The sequence below is a fragment of the Uloborus diversus genome, chromosome 6 (genome assembly GCF_026930045.1).
Source record: "Uloborus diversus isolate 005 chromosome 6, Udiv.v.3.1, whole genome shotgun sequence".
NCBI classification, from domain to species: Eukaryota; Metazoa; Arthropoda; class Arachnida; order Araneae; family Uloboridae; genus Uloborus; species Uloborus diversus.
Window position 1 is genome coordinate 116,509,305 of NC_072736.1, and position 15,343 is coordinate 116,524,647.

Sequence of the window (15,343 nt, forward strand, 5' to 3'; positions counted from 1 at the left end):
AAATTCATCATTCATTATTTGTAAATATACAGGCTAAAAGAATGACCTTTTAAGTTTCTACTCCGGCAAAGCCGTGAGGGTACAGCTATTTAAGTTTAATTGCCAATTTTGTCTAGCATTTCATGCATCCGTCTTTTCATTTTTTTTTTCAAAACTAAAAGTTTTTTCAATAATTTCTTTCTTACGCAGCATCATCGCATTAACATTTATGTTAGAACTGAGATTAGCTGAAACTGTGTGTATGTGTTTTTTTTAATAATAAAGCTTAGCAGATACAAACACCTAACGCCACACACAGTGCCCACTCCTATTTGACTTTTTCGAAAGTATTGTTTGTCATTGAAGTCGCTATTTTTTCCAGAAACTATTGACACTAAACGAGGCAAACTTTTTTTACTGATAAGTTACACCATATTACAGAATGAAACAACAAGAAATTTCCGGGAAATTAATGTAGAGCGATTAAGAAAATTTAAGCTCGATTTAATTTTGCCATTTTTGAAAAAGAAAAGTAGCGTAGCAGTTAAATATTTTTGAAAAAATAGCAGTGTTAAATAGGTTAAAGCTTCAGTTAAATAATGAAACATTGAGTGAGCAATCTAAAGTAAAGAAAGAGTGATCCTTTTCATAAAATACATTTGTAAAAAATCTCTAGGGATCATTAATTTTCATTCCCTTTTCGACAAAGAGATTCTGAATATTTACTTAACCTGCTGGCTTAAAATGAATTTAAAATAAGAAAGCATAAATAGAGCGCAGTAAAACTCGCTTATATGTTTGTTCATTATAATCGATAATTCGTAAAAAATTCTTGGAAAAAAAATTAATTTATACATACTTTTTTTTTTCTAGTACAGTGTTTAAAAAGTTGATTAATTTGATTTGATCTGATTTCTTTTTCCTAGTGTTACTGTTTACGAGAAATATGACCAAAAAGCATTGTCATTGGCACACTTGGCTTTGAAAAAGTCTCAAGTTTTTCTGACGTGAATAGGGATTGAATATATCAAGAGTTGTTCCTATGCGATGCTTCAGCAGCGACACGTTCAACAACCCGCCATCTTGGTTCGTACCCTCTTATAGTCGATAAGGACTGAATGTATCAAAGGTTGTTCCAATTAAAACCCTGTATGCGATGCTTAAGCAGCGACACGTTCAACTAGAGATCCTATATACGGAGAGATTGGACAACGGCCCGCCGATCTCCGCCATGTTTAGTCCAAGTGTTGTCAGCTCGAAATGCTGTGCCGTGTGAATTTTTAGCTTTCCCACGGAATGTAGGACATGAAATCTTTAAAGAACAGACTGATTTTTTTTCTCCTCGTATTTTCATTAAAAGGAGTGAGCGCCAAGTCTGTCAACCCGGCGCCAATCTTTTCGCATCGCCATAGCGTATACAAAGAATTTTGTTTTCTCAAAAATTTGTTCATAAAGATAGAAAACACAGATATTTGTGATCTGCACATTGCATTTCATAATATCATAACTACCTTACAATTTTTTTCGATACAATTTACATTGATATTTGGGGTAGAAGATGTATTACGGTCTACGGGGAGTGAACATCTTTGGACATAAGATGGCCGCAGTTCCGAAGTTGTCCAGTTTCTCCCTATCTAGAATCTCTAACGTTCAACTGTCCGCCATCTTGGTTATTACCCTTTTATCGTCGATAAGGACTGAATATATCGAGTGCTGTTCCAATTAAAACCCTGTATGCGATGTTTAAGCAGCGACAAGCTCAATCGTCCGCCATCTTGGGTCTTACCCTTTTACCCCTGCTCTATCCCTATCTCTATACAGTTGAGAAATACTGAGTTTCGCTTCTTGAATATTTTTAAGTGAATTGATCAATTATTTTCGTCACATGATTTATGACTTTGCTAATATTGTCCATCCAATTGTAAAATTAACAAAAAAAAATTCTACATTTATATGGGATGATGAGTGTCAAGAAGCTTTTAATACCATTCAGCATGCTCTGCTTAAAAAACCTACTTTGAAAAATATTGTCGAATCAGAAACACTTTATCTTGTAACGGATGCTAGTAAAATTGCTCTTTGTGGAATTCTCATGCAAAAGCATGACAATAAATTTTTTCCAGTCGAATTCTATTCAAGACAACTTTTACCCTCAGAATCTAGATATCCTTCAATTAGAAGAGAATTGCTGGCTATTTATGATTCTGTTAAACATTTTCAACAACATCTTCTTGGGGGGAAATCTTTTGTAATATTAACTGATGCAAAACCTTTAACATATCATTTGAAATTGGATAAGCAACCTGAGATTGTTGCAAGATGGTTTATGTATTTGCAGCAATTTAACTACAGACTTGAACACATAACAGGCATAAAAAAATTTTCTGATTATCTTTCAAGAGTAATTAGTTCTAATTTGGTTGTAAACAACATTAATATCTTTGAGGCAAATCCTAATTTAACTTTGGAAAACATAGCCAAAAAACAAAGGGAGTCTAAAGATACTAAATGTATTATTGACAAACTAGATGCCAACGATGAATTTATTTGTAAGAAATTTTTTATTAATAAGGATAACAATGTACTTATGATCAGAATAAACCCAAAACACAAGCCACACAGAACTTTAGTCAGAATTTTCATGCCAAACTCTTTAATCTTAGAATGCCTTAAGTCTGCACATGCTTCACATTTTGGTATTACTAAAACATATGATTTTCTTAAGAAGACTTACTCCTGGTATGGGATGCTAAAAGACACAAAAAACTTTTGTAACAACTGTAGTGCTTGCATGGAAAATAAACCTAAAGCAAAATTGACAACAACAAAATTTATTCAAAAGAGAGATCTCACCTGTGGAGAAGTAATTGCAATTGATGTTGTGGGAAAACTACCTAGGTCACACGATCAAAAATTTTATATTTTAACAATCATTGATCATTTTTCCAGGTATTTGGAAGCTGTACCCTTAAACAACATTAAATCTTCCACCATAATTTCCACCTTGAATCAGTATTTCTCACGTTTTGGAATTCCAAAGACTCTGCTGTCTGACAATGCTCCTAACTTCAAGTCTTTGGAATTAGAACATTTTTTGAAATCACTCAATATTGAGCATAGAAATTCATCTATATACTATCCACAGAGCAACGGGGTTATTGAAAGGACTCACAGAATAATGAAAGAAAGCCTGTCGGCTATGTCCAACTCTGTTTGTGAGTGGTCCGATAGGTTACTTTTTTTTAAGCTTCATTATAATTGTTCCAAACATGCTGTCACTAAATTTAGTCCTGCTGAAATATTCTTTGGTAGGAATCTGAACTTACCTTCTACACTGACTACTCAATCTAATGAAGGGGAAAGCCCATCTAAATATCTAAAATTGCTCAAAGAACATATTCTAGAGACTAGGGAAATGGTAAAATTTAATGAAAATGAGTATTTTTCTAAACATCTGAAATACATTAAGGGTCGTGCCATTCCTAACTTTGAAGTGGGAGATAAAGTATTTGTAGAAATACCTTCTCACACAAACACCTTTTGTGCAAAATATGATGGTCCTCATACAATCACTAGAAAATTGAGAAATGACAATTATCTCATTGAATTTCATGATGATAGCAGGGACTTGATTAAAAAATACCATGTTAGTAAACTGTTTTTACAAGTACCTCTAAATGCAAAATTGACAAATGCTCAAAATGAAAGTACTGATGAAATATATAATGAAAATGATGTAAACAATGATGTCGCATAAATGGCAATTAGCAAATTAATGAATTAAAAAACTTCTACAAAAAATGTTTTTGTTGCATAGTGAAATTTTTACTCATCTGTTTTGTCAACACATAGGTGATGAGTGCATAATTTTTTTTTTCTTCCCTTTTGATATTTTTTGGGAATGGTATTTTCTAGTGTTTTGAGAGCTCACAAAACGCAGTCGTTTTTTGTCTGGCTGGTCCGAATTTTCGATTGTAGAGAAAATATTTTTTTAAAAAGTGTCAAAAATATTTTTTTTTTTAAATTTATCTTGTGTTCACATTCTTCAGTCGGTATCTTGCTTTCATAGATCAACAGAGACAAAGTTTTTAGTGAACTGCATTACTCCACCAAATATGAATACTGGCAAATAAACAAAAAATGTATTTTTTCTCTATGTAAACATACAGAATTTTTTAGCTGCATTACATTTTGTTTGAACATCTGAAGTTTTAGTTTATGTGCATAAGCAAAATATCATTTGCAATCATTGCATTAAGAAAGTTAAATCATAAAATGAATATGAAAATTATAATTTGCAAAAAAAAAAAAAATTGTTCATGTGGAAATTCACTACTTTATGTGTCAAAAGTTAATCAGTCTGGCAAATTGCAAGAGATGGAAGATAATTAGAATTTGTCCAACATAGTACTGTATTAAAAAGAAAAAAAGAAAATTTTTGTTATGGGTGATTGAAATTTTTTTTTCCTTTTAACATATTTAATCGAAGTTCACGCTGGTTTTTTGTCTTTTTAGCCATGAAATAGATTTTTTACGAAAGTCTAAAGTGACTTCCGGTATTATTTGTATTACCTATGTTTTGTGTTTACGTATACATTTTTGCTGGTTTATTTGTGTATTGATTGTTCGTCATGTTGTATTCTATATATACCAAATTTTCATGTTTTCATTTTCGGGTGATTATTCAAGAAATGCCTATTTAACCTTTTACGTGATTTTTTCTTGGGGGGGAGGAATGTGACAATCATGATTTGCCACACCTGTCCCCAACTGCATTTTCATCCTCCACGCATGTGATAACTCTATCGCACCAAGCTGCTTTTTCTACCTCGCGGTTTTGACCATCTGTAACTGCAACCGCACAGTTAATTGTGAGATTCCGGCATGGTCTCAGTTTTTCCGACTCTTCAGTAGTTCGTGGAATTTTCTACAAGAATGTAGTTTTGTTAAGAAGTCTCATCGACTCCCCGGCACTTTTTAGTGTTCGGGGGTCACGCACACAACTTGTGTGGAACTGTCTCAGCTGCAATGGTGTAAAAGAGAATTTTTGGAAGTGTTACAAATATACCTCAACAACCGCCGATGCTGCTTAGCGATCTTTATGTGGAGATCCGGATCCCTGATTTGATCGCCTGATTTTTGCAGACGCCTTATGGAAAGATAGAAAGAACGGTCAAAGTTTCCTTGCCGGCTCACGTGCATCTAATGAGCACAATGCTCACGAATGGAGATCCTCATGCATCGGGAAAGTATTTAACTATCCAGTAACAAAAAGCGCTAAAAGAAAATCAACAACCGTTCACCAAATCGTGTGCGGGGCGATTTGTGTGTTTTTCTTGTGAAAATAGCACTTTGAGTTAGAAAAGTGAAAGTGTCGTCGATCCACGTGCGTCTGGACATTAGAGGTTGTATGTTTGATTTATTTTTGTAACATTCCATATCATCTGTAAATAGATCACCTGTGCTGCAATAGTTTAAAGCTAAAATGTAGTATAATAATTTTTGAATGCTCATCATATTTTAATTCTGATATGTAAATTATCGTTTTAATCTTTTTGCTGATCAGCAAGGTCAAACAGTATTTATTCTAGTAATGGCTATAATTTATGTACACCACTATATTTTTTGATCATGGCATATAATATTTTTATTGTGACAATAAACCAGCACTCATTCATCAAACCCTTATCTTTTGGTGTCTTCATAAATCTCCATTAATTCTTAGCACCAAACTTTATCAAATACCATACAATATACATACAAAAAAATTAAGTTTTACAATGTTAAAAACCTTATTTCATTATAAAGTCGTATATCAGTAAAGAGGTGTTTTGATAGAATTTTCGATCATTTAAAAGAATGAGGGGTTTTTTTTTTTTTTCATAAAGACTTTCTCAGTAACAAATTACTTGAAATATTTTAAATACAGGGTGTTTGAAAAAAGAACTCCCTATTTTGAAATAATATAATAACAAAACCGCGTGATGTAGAAAGGTGAAACAAGTTGTAAGTTGCACGAGGGCCCTGGTTTTTTTATACGCTAGTTTAAGAAATGGTTCCAAAATTCAGAGTGTTGCAGTCAAATGCTTTTTAATTAGTGTATGAAAGTGCTTATCAAACAGAGGTCAAATCTCATTGCGATGTTTTCAATATGGTCACTTTTCACAGCAGTAATGTGACCATTCGTTTGCATAATGTTATAGCTATGATAGGTAGCCATATTACATAATTGGGTTCAAAGTAGGCAGTGAGATTTCATCTCTGTTTAATAAGTGCACTTTCATGCACATATTTAAAAGCATTCCATTACAGCTCTATCTGATGTCCAATTTTCAAACTATTTTTGAAATCCGGTGCATAAAAAATTCCAGTCATGCTGGTGCAACATATCACTTATTTCACTTTCCTATCTCACACAGTTTGGCTGTTAAGTCATTTCAAAGTAAAGGAGTTCTTTCTCATACAACAATTAAAAAACATTTTATTATACCGCTTTAGGTACCAAATATTTTTTAAATATTTTCGGCAAAAAACAAAACATATATATCATTTTAAAAAACAGAGGAAAATTTTCCATGTTACTTAATTGAACCATTACCTTCGATTAGCTAAAAAATATTTTAAAATTCAATGATGTTTCGGACAAATTTATAAAAAAAATGCTTATTTTTAAACTATTTCCTTATTTATATCACTAAACAAAGAACATGGTTCCTTTAAAAAAATCAATTAATACTTTTGCTTGCCAAATTATGTTACAGTTACAGTTAGTACAAATGCTTATCAGCTTATCATTTAATGTACACTCATGTCCATAAATGAAGGATAATTTAGAATCACACAGAAATCGAACTCTAAAATAAAAATTTCACCTGTAGAATTATTACACACATCTTGAAGAAGAATATGCAATACAGGAAACTGCCAGATGGCGCGGATAGTACGTCACAATGACGAGAGTTTAAGAGAGAGGTATAATAAGGAATGGTGGCACATAAGTAAAATTGTTCACAAGAGCTTTAAAAGTTTTCAGTGCAATAACCGCATACTTATGGCACAAAGGAAGCATTTGGATTAGGGATGTGTCGTTCATGAACGAACGGATCGAAAAGAACGAATCCTTAAAATGAACGACCGTTCTTTTGAACAGTGTGCAGTTTGGAACATTGCTCTGATGCAATTCTGATAAAATCGCATTTGTTTAAATAATTACAGTCATTTTCAAATTTTTAACCCTCAATCAATCTTAAATTTCCTATTTCTCAGTGCAGTACAATATAGGGTCTCGTAGGGAAAAGTGGTCAATGGTATAAAGTGGTCATAAACTAAATGAAGTGCTATATATTCGAAATGAAAGAATGAGGGTACATTTTAGATTTAAACAATTAAGAACTATATTCTGAATTCAAAATTTTGAAACTAGCAGTATTTTATTTCGTGAAAAAATTAGTTTTGTGTGCACATGAAACATTTTAAAATTTGGACACTTCTTTTAACGTCTTTGTAGCATTTTGTTTATTAAAATTTTTGCAGATTAGTTGTGCAGGCAGCCTCCCGGATGTCTCTAGAACACGTCTGCATAAACAGCTAAGCCGAATTCATTTTATATAATGCTTGAGAACAACTTAAGTAAGATGGAGTAAAGTGGCCATAGGTTAAGCTCAACATATATCCTTCATCTAAAATCATTTAACTTCACTTTTAAGGCAGATATCAGTTAAATATTATATTTACTTAACACCTTCTGTTTTTTAGGTGAAGTGAATAAAATACAACTGAGTTTGTATTTGATATATCATATCGATTGAATTAAAGCAAGATTGTAATCGAATAATATTTTTTAAAAATCATAGAATTTTTTCTGCAACCAAACCTTTCAATTTATTCTAGTAGAATAATTTATGACACTCCCATTCTCCTGTCAAAAAAAATCATCTGTTAAATATCAGTAAAAAGTAGAAACTTAGAACTAGAAGTATCTCGTACATATTGAATAAATAGATAAAGCTTGATCATTTTTTTCTCTTTGATTTTTTAATTAAGTAATAGTTTTTCGGAACTCTATTTGAGTGTAATATTTTCTTATTATGTAATTTAGGTAGTTTAGACATTATTCAGACGCTATCTTTAATATATTCCTAAAGAAATAAAACATTGCAAATTATCACACCTTTTCCTGGTGATATGGATTAAATCCAGGAGTTAAATATGATTAAAGTTCTTGTTGATCCAAATAACCATCATAGTTGATCATCGAAAATATAGTTGAATTATTTTTAAATCTAAAAAAATAAAACTAGGTGTGTTGAGCATTAAAAAAAATTACGGTTATTTATGATGGTTTTAGAACATTTTTTTAACTAGGACAACTTTACCCCAAAAAAGGTCATGAACACACATTTAAAAGAAAATGTCATTAAACTATTTAAATCAATTTTTTTCTTCCGAAATTCAGTGCAACGTGTTCTTTATTAATGCAATTCAAAATAACGACAAACAAATTTGAAGTTTTAAAATAAATTCATGTATTTATTATTTACCGTTGAAAAACCTGTATTTTATGACCACTTTACCCCACCAGACGCTATTTATTTGAACCTTTTTATTTTCTGCTTTATTCATCATTTTTCTTAAATCGTTGCATGTCATTTGCAGTTTTCCAGTTTATCCATTAGTAATGTTTTGTATGACTTGTTTGGGCTACTAACGAAACGTTTGGACATTTTACTTCCTGTCCCACGCACCTGCTAAAATCCTTCTCACGTTCTCTGTCGCCAAAATTAGTTCTAAAAATACCTATTATCACTTTTCTCGCAAACCTTTTGTCTTCTATAACATCCCTACAAACTACCATCTACAGTGATTTGGTTTTATTTTTTACTCATTATTACTGTCTAATTTTTTCACAATTTAGGAAAGTGTTGCTTTTTTTTTTCTCTCGTTTTCATCGGTACTGTGAAATAATTTTGAAGCTCTCTAATTTTTTTTAGATGAGCCTTCTTTTTTTTTAATTAAGCGTCTATTAGTGGGCTTGCCGAGAGTTCAGAAATGTTCAACCGGGTCACTGGAATACTGTGTTGTAGCTGAAGCTTGGAAATTTTAATAACTTAATTTTTACCTGCGATTTTTGGAATGGAAAACATATCTTACCATTCGGAAACTGAGAAATGTCCAACAAAATGAACTATAATTGCTTTATACATCTAAACCTAAATAAAGTGCTTTGATTTATTTTTCAAAGGCACGTTTTTTTACTTTTAGATCATTTTAGTTATTTGCCTTCAAAGAATATTACTGATCTAATGAAACGTTTCAAATGTACGTAAATATCATGCTGAGAGATCACCTTCCACTTTTTAAATGAATGAAGTCGTTTCAAATGAACAAGTTGAATGAATGGATCACAAGAATGAGCGATCCTCTGATGAACGGATCATTAAAAAGAACGACATTGCACACCTCTAATTTGGATGATTTTTTACGTGGTACAATCAAAGACCATATAGCTTCGCATAAGACTGGACACTCCCGTAGAGATCAATGCTTTCGCGTTTTCTCCCACTTCAATGAAAGTCGTTGAGCACATAAAAAAAACTTCACAGGCATGTTGGCGATTGAATTTTGGAGGAAAAAATGTTTTATACTGTGTGCAGCGATTAATCGCCAAGTTCAGCCACTGTGCGTCGTGCGCCGTGTGCCGTGTTTGAATCAGTTCTTCTCCCCTCCCTCTGGCGAAGGGTGGTAATTATATGGGCATTTAAGCCTCAGAGAGGGTCATTAAGAAAAAATGAAAGCAAATAAATAAGCAAAAGGAACACAGAAGTGTGTTGTATCAATAACAGACTGTTTACGAAGATGCAGAGATCTTTCTCATTTCTTTTTTTGCTGTTTTATTTATTTTTATTTTCCTTTTTTACTGCCTATTTATTTTTATTTAATTCATTGACTTTGTATTTATTTACTTTGTGAAGCGAATGCAGAGATGTATTTTCATTTTTGTCACACCCCTGTTCAATACCAAATATCAATCGCGTGAATAACAAATAGTTTAAAAATAGAATGGCTAAGTATTTTGTATTCAGTTCAGATAAAATTATCGACGAAACTAAAGTATTATTAATGCATATTTTTTAATTTTTCGCTAATATTTTAGGTATTTTTGATGCATATTTGTTAGAATACGTTAATGATTTTTTTAATGCATATAACACGACTTACTTCGTAAGATTCTTGTGCTTACTATTAAGAAATCGTGTTCTATTGCGTGCTTTATCTTTCCAACAGGTTTCTAAGTACAACTGGAAAAAACAATGTTTTAAATAATAATTATTTCTGAAATCCGCAGTTACATATGGTTCTTTATTTTCCTTCTATTTATGTTTAATTTCTTACATTCAGTCGAATCGGATCTTTAATCGACAACCAATTGATTTTTTTTCTTATTCCTCCTTTCATGGCATAGAATTCAAGGATACCTTCATTATAAAGTTAAGTAACCTAATTTCGTTCTTTCATGTTATGTCCTATGACTTGGCGAAGGTTTTTCAAAAAATAAATAAAAAGTGAAACAAAATACTAATAATAATCATTAAAATTATCAAACTGCTGTTGTTATAAATCTCATTAAATTAGGATACATAAAGCAATAGAAATAGATTTTTTTCTCATTCTCCATCCATCCCAGCGCCCAAGCGTTGGTATCTGAGCCGTAGAAATGTTGCATTCTACTGTAACAGTAAACGTAGATATAATTCCTCCCTTTATTTAGCCTACCTTTCATGAGTTATTTTTATTTGCAACTGTACAGTTAAGAAACTTTGTTCATCGGCTCTTTGGGACAAATGCAACACTTATACTGCTGAAAAGTATGAAACAAATCTCACAGGAATGCGTTTTTAACGAACTAATCTTGTTACAACAGGTATTTCAGCATTTTAATATTTGAATTAATTTCGAAGAAAAAAATTTCATTTTCAGGATAAAATGATAAAAAACAAAATAATAAATAAATAAAGCATATGTTATAGGAATAAATGATTCAAAAAGAACGTGAGCGAGTACTTAAATGTTTCAATTTTTTATATTATACAAAGATAAATTATTTAAAACGGTGACTACTGCTTATTCAAGGGGACTATAAATTCTATATTTACCGGATTATCAGTATTCAAATGTGTTATTCCGAACTTTATGTATTTCGCTCACTCCTAAAAGAATTTGACCATCAACCCCCCCCCCCTAGAAATCCGGAACGTTTTGTAGCGTAAAACAGAAGAAAGTTTTTCTTTTTTTTTAATTTCTCATGTCAGTAAAGGAAAAGAAACAATTTTTTTTAATTCTGAATTTTGAAACTATGAAACGAGTGAAAATTTGAAGAAACACAGAAAAAGCAATTCTAGTTCTCATTAACTACAAAGCATATATAAAATTTAGACCCTTAAATAGGACTTTCTGCTATCTTTCCAAATTCAATTTTGGGTCGTCCAGGGTCAAGGCAGGTAGGTCCCATATCAGTTTGGTAGACTTTCCCTCCTCCAGGAGCGTGCACAGAAATTTCGGGGCCCGTCACAAATGACTTTTTCGGGCCCCTCTCCATATTGTTTACCCGTATTTTCACCCCTAGTCATAAAAATATTGGGCCCTCTTCAGGCTCGGACCAACAGGTGTTCCTTCTCCCCCCTGTGAACGCCCCTGCCTCCCCCCCCAAACTCTTATAAAACTTACACTGCACCGATTTCGAGCCGGGGACTCTCCAAGGACCGGGCCCCAAGTTTCTGATTAGGCTATTATCTGGTTACCAAGATGTGCCAAATTCAGCTCCTTGATACATTCTGAGTAAAAAATGTAAAAATCATGATTCTCGCGTTTTTGCAGCACATTTTTCCAAGATGATTTTTTGTGACTGATGTGTTGCTATTTTTTTAATATCGGATTCAGTAGTTTGGAAGTTCCTCTGCTATTCCACCACATGGGATTTCAATTCGACACAGGCTCTTAACTTGACAATGTTCTTATGGGATGAGAACACCTAAGAAGTTTTTTTGTGAAGGAAGTAAATTAGTGTGGTCGACGATAAGAGTTTATAGATTCTTTTGTGTGAAGCCCAGGGTAGGAAAAACTCTTCTGCCCCTGCTTCTGCGCTGTCTTCGGCTGCGAAGGAGAAAGGACAATAATAGGAGATAACAAAGAAAAATTGGTGACAATGAGGCAGATAAGCAAAGCTGTGGACAAACGCGGGAAGATTTCACGCAAACGGCTACTGCACTTTGAAATACTGATTTACACCCTGAAGATGAACTCAATCCTTTGAAATTTGAATGCAAGGCAGTTCGGTATGGAGTTAATGTTAGCAAGCGTAAGTATAGAATTATGAAAATAGTTTTGAAAGTCTTGTGATTAAAAAGAAAAAAAAAGTAGGTTTCATCCACAATTACGGGGTTGCGTGACATGAAATTTTTCAAAATGTTAACTGAAATTTTAAACTTAAAAATATGTTTTTCCAAATTAGATTTATCAACAAATTAATTAACATTTACGCAATTCATGTACATACGTGTGCGTGTGTTTTCCTTTCAAATTTCACGAAATCGTAATTCTAAGCGAAGGAAATTTTTCAAATTGAAGTCGTAAAGTGCGAAAAATGCCAAAGCAAGCCATCTTTTGTAACAAAGTATAGAAATTCGAAACACTCTTCCTGGCATTCATTTGAATTTTGAGGTCTTGAATTCAAATTACGGCCGCGATAAAAACCATTAGTAGAAACAAGAAATCCAATGAGCAGGGTCTCAAACTAACCCCCACACTCCCTTAGTTCTATTTTTACTATTTTTTCTAAAAAAAAGTCTATGAAATAGTTTAAAAAATCAAAATTTTTTTGGGAATAACGTTTTGAAATTTCCATCCCGTTCGCTGTTGCGCCCCTGGAGAGAGTTACTCCGGCCAATCCCTATTTACGCCACTGTTTACAAAGATTACTTTCACAAATTTCTCAAATGTAAACTATATTATTATACACAGGTATACCATTATTATATCAGGAAACCCATAATTTATGGAGCCGTCTCATATTTTGGCGCCCGGGATGATCCCCCCGCTTGCTCTCCTCTTCGCTGCACTATTTTGCAGAAGTTGCTAAGGTTTAAAAAACTTCTCAGTCATCGACTACATTACTTAAAATTTTTTATCTCGCAAGATTTCCCTTCAATTTTCACTGTGAAGTGGGCGACAAATTCGTTAGATTGAATGAATTTACAATTATTTTTTAAATTCTCACTCCTGTTAATTTTGTACTAGGGGGCTCCACTCCCTGCTCGTTTTGTTCGCCAACCTCTGCTCGCCACTTGTGGCGCGTAACGATTGGTAATTTTAATGCTTACTCCTTGGTGTCCTCGGGACATACAGGGTTCATGATATTCTCAAGACTGGATGTTGAAAGCCCAAAGCGGAATGGCTTTCTCTGGATGTTCGATATCCAACGAGACCAGTTTCGACCTGAGACATTCCTAATCCAGAGGAGATTGGGTTAAAAGACACACAGACAAATGCGTGTTTACCTAAAAATTTATTTCTCGTTAAAAAAAAAAAAAGTCTACAAAACTGATTCATTTTAAATCTTAATGTAACTTTCTTGAATTTTTAGATCTCTTCTATTTCAATTTATTTTTCTTTTACTTTGTATATTAATTGGGTTAAAAAAAACGAACTATAAGTCAAATAAATACTTATGTGCAAAAAGTAAAATGAGAAATAACAACGCCAAATAGCACACTTTGCAGATTACTGCAGATACGTGTTTCGGCGTTACAAATGAATGTCCTTTTCAATGCAAAAGAAATGAGCTTATGTTTGAAAAAACATCGGAGAAATGGTTAGGTTTCTTTTGTCGGGTGTCTTTTCAACCAAAAGCTCATTTCTTTTGCATTGAGAAAGCCGTCCATTGTAACGCCGAAACACGAGTCTGCAGTAATCTGCAATTCAGTCTGTTTGACGCGGTTATTTAATTTTCAAAAACAAATGGGGTGGTTTCCTTCAGTCAAAAGTAGTACTTGTAGTCACTGAAATCGATAGAATAAGCAAAAACTATAACTTGGACCCAGAAAATACTTTCATTTTCCCAACACTTATTTTTTAATTATTTTTTTTAAATGTCCGATTTTTCAAACAAGGCGTGGTTTTAATGGCGTCACAAATGATGCAGTTTGCCGCATCTTTCACAACGTTTCCACGTTGTGATAATCAAGAAGCGAATTAAAATTGCGCTCTATGCTTGCCATCAACCATATCGTTGCCAATACACGTGAGTAAAGATTTTTGTTTAAAATATATTTTGATATTTGATCTATTACTGCATCTTTTTTTTTTTGGCACAGTTTGATTTGATCAAGAAGAAAAAATTTGAACTTAAAATTAAAAAATTCTTAGTAGTTCACAACATCATTTTTTTTTCATTTTTTTTTTCTTTGTTCGCAAAAACTTAAAGCATTAATAAGAAAAAGCGTTGGAATTAAAGGGGCGTGTAGAAAAATTATTTTGTTTAGTTTTAGTTTTTGACAGCCCACTCCAAACGTATTTGTACTTTAGACTTTCTATGGCATTATGAAGAACACATCGCCGCTTAATCAGCGTCCCGTTAAATAGATTTTCAAAAGAATGGGAAGAGGATGTAAATTGAGTTTCAAGATTCCGTAGATAACATCTGGAATCAATTAGGTTTTGTTATCATTGTCGCGGGAACTGAAACCGGTGGTTAGTATCCCCGTCCTTTCTCCCCACTTTTTCTAAGAATTCTTAGTGTTGTAACCTTTACGCCAATTCCAAGAATCTCCAGTTCAACTTGGCGGCTATAGCTCTGAATGTCAGTTTTTTTCAAGCACCAGTTTTCATTCTACTTACTATGTGGACGTACTTAGCTGGAAGTACCCAAGGAATCTGGAATCGCCCAGAGTGTCATCTCCAGGCTTTGGCAACGATTCCAAGACGATGGTAATGTGAGTAGACGTTACAGCACAGGTCGCCCCCCCCCCCCCCCCCGAGTTACAACACCGAATGAGGACCAGTATTTGGCAGTTACTGCCAAAAGAAACAGACGGAGCACAGAGACCTGTTTCGTCAGCTCTCTTCAGCTACCGGTTCGACCGTTTCAAGGCAGACCGTGTACAGACGTTTAGGGCACATTGATCTATATGTTCGTAGGATTGTCAGATGTGTTCCATTTAACGCAACTCACTGCGATTAGCCTGGAGTAGAGCATGAATTGTGAACACCGCAGCAGTGGTCTTGTGCGATGTTTTCCGACAAGTCCAGATTTAGTTTGCAGTCTGATTCTTGCCAGACTTACATATGGAGAGCGTCAGGTACCCGT